Raw genomic sequence first — 2944 nt, forward strand, 5'->3', positions numbered from 1 at the left:
TATATATATATATATATATATATATATATATATATATATATATATATATATATATATATATATATATATATATATATATATATATATATACAGACGGTCTATTATGCTAATATTAGCAGAATAACTATTCTGCACACCACTTCGGCACTGCACGCTCAACAGAAGCGCACTGCATCATTTTGACGACGAGCACTGCAATAGAGACTAGTGAACTTCTCGTCGGAAAAAACTGCACGCGTTATTTTTTCAGTACTGTTTTCGCTCTAATTTTTTAATCGTTTGTCGAAATGAGGCGTGTAATATACCATTGAAAAGCTATGGATTAAGCGCAACTTCGACATGTTGAACACTTTTCGAGATTCCACACGGTTTAAGAGCAGTTTTGAAAATAGTGCGGCGGATGACGAGTGGCAGCGAGCGTTTTTTCGCGTTTTTTCTAAACCGTTTGTCGGAACGAAGCAAATGATACGTCGTTGGATAGATATCATCGAGGCGCATCTTTTTCATATATAAATCTTTCTCTAATTCATTACGGTTTAAGAGCAGTTTCAAATTTACTAAATCACGGAACTTTGTTTTTCAAATTTTTTGAAATTTTTGGTACTGTTTTTGCTCTAGTTTTCTAACCGTTTGTCGAAACGAGGCGTGTGATACGCCGTTGGAAAGCTACGAACGAGGCACAACTTTCATATGTTGAAATATTTTTGAAATTCCTTACGGTTTTAAGTTAATTTTGTAAATCGTGCGGCAGACGACGAGTGGCAGCGGCCGTTTTTGGTGAAATTTTTGCAAACCGCTGGTCGGAATGATTCAAACGATACGCCATTAGAAAGATATCGATGATACGCAACTCTTTCATGTAGAACACTCTCTCTAATTCATTACGGTTTAAGAGCAGTTTTAAATTTACCGAAATGCGGACACTCTGTTTTTCGCGACACCCAAATCGACGTGGGTACTTCATCCAACTGAAAACCGCACTGCATCGAAGGAAAGACCGCACTGCATCAAACGGGTAAGAGAACTGCATGGTTTCTTTTATTGAAACGTAATTTTTTTTCTTAGACGAGGAAGTGGAGTGCACTTCATATCGGGTGTAAGTGAACCTCATCAAGCGAAAAATGAACCGAGACACAAGGCTAAGTGTACCGTATGATTTTTCTTTGTCTTTTTCTAGCTTGTTTTCATCAGGTTAAGTGGACCATATTTGTCAATGTTAATGTGCTGCATCAAACGGGAAAGCGCACTGCAATGTCATCACAAAGGATTGCACGTGATTCTTCTTGTTATTGTTTAAAACAAAAAGAAATGCATAGTACAGTGGAGAGAACCTCTAAAAAAATAGAAAAAGTGCTTAGTATAGTGGAGTGAACCTCTCCACACAATAAAACTGAACCTCTTTGTCGACAAAAGTTGAACCTCTGGACACAGTTTTTTGCATGTCCAATGTATATTGAGGAGGAATTGAAACTTGGATACAACAAAAGTGCAATTCATTTTTATGCTATTTTTACATTGTACTGGAACATAGGCCCCCAGCCGGCTACCATGCAAAACACACACATACACACAAAACCATCATGAGGCACACTGTACTGCATTGGGATGGCATCGACAGCAACCAAAATGAAGCAACCAAAATGAACTGAAGGTCGTCGCCGGTGAACTCCATGTTGGGGAAGGAGAGACCTGCGAGTGAGTGCTCCGGTGAACCACCGGTGATGTGCGCGAGCAGCAGTGAAAACAGTAGCGAGTTGGGTACTGCACCAACGGTCCAACCGACCTGCAATGAAGAGCAACCTGCACTGCTCGCTGCATGGGCCAGCTGGAGAACCTCCTGTCCACACCAAGTAAACTGCAGCAACAATTCAACTGAAGAACCTCCTGCCGCGCGCATCCATATAGCAGCTTCGTGCGACCAAAACCGAAGTGTGTGACAATCGTCCTCAAGTGCTTCACACTGCACCGACGCCCCAACTGACCTGCAACGATGCAAGCTACACTGCTCGCCGTCAGTGGATAACAACAATGAGAAATTGGATGAGCTGGTCATTGATCGGGCCGCCGACACATTTTTTTAGTCATCCCACAAACAAAAGAAACTGCACACCGGTGGAATCCGAGCTACCCCGCTGGAGATGTGAGCTGCGGCAAGGGGAGCAGTTAGTAGCTAGGAGAGGAAGAGGGCGGGGGTTTGCAATCTGCTAGGAATCACGGCACCAGCGACGAAGAAATGCACGACGACGCTCGTCCATGATGTGTGGACTGAGCGAACTGCACGGTGTCAATAAATGCTCTCCTCGAGTCTTCGGAGTGGACTGCAAGGGAGAGAATGGTGAGCACCCGGGGGCGTCGACGTGTGCTGCTGTGCTGCTGCTATCGATGGGGCTGTTGGCACGCCCACGTACTGCAATCACCACCAGAAGGCACCGCTTGTGCACCGACTACCGCCAAACTCCCCAGCCGTGACACTCGAGGGGAGATGTGGTCGACGGTGAGCCCCTGCCTTATCTGGTGTCTGTGGATGCGGATCCGAGTGTCGGCGTGGGCGCCAGGTTGGTCGTTTGGGGGAGGCACTAGAGGAGGAGGGGGAGAGAGGTCAACGGTCACCGGGGAGGCGAATCCAGGCATCGGGGATGGAATCATCCCGCGGGCAGGGGCGGCATCCAAGCCGGCGGTGTCGATGCAGCGCGGGGCCACGCGAGCCCAGGCCGCCGGCGATGCAAGGCATGGGCGGTGCGAGCCCAGGCCACCGGTGATGCAGGGCAGGGGCAGCGCCAGCCCAGGCCGCCGATGGGTGGGTAGACGGCCGGCTGGGGGTAGGACGGCGCCCAGCAGACGGTGGGTCGGGGGAGAGAGGTGCGGCGCCGGTGGGGGAATAAGTGGATCGAGGGTAGGGAGGTGACCAGCAGAAGGTGCGGTGGGGAGGTGGCGCGGGGAAAGC

This window comes from Triticum dicoccoides, chromosome 6B (genome assembly GCF_002162155.2).
Source record: "Triticum dicoccoides isolate Atlit2015 ecotype Zavitan chromosome 6B, WEW_v2.0, whole genome shotgun sequence".
NCBI lineage: Eukaryota > Viridiplantae > Streptophyta > Magnoliopsida > Poales > Poaceae > Triticum > Triticum dicoccoides.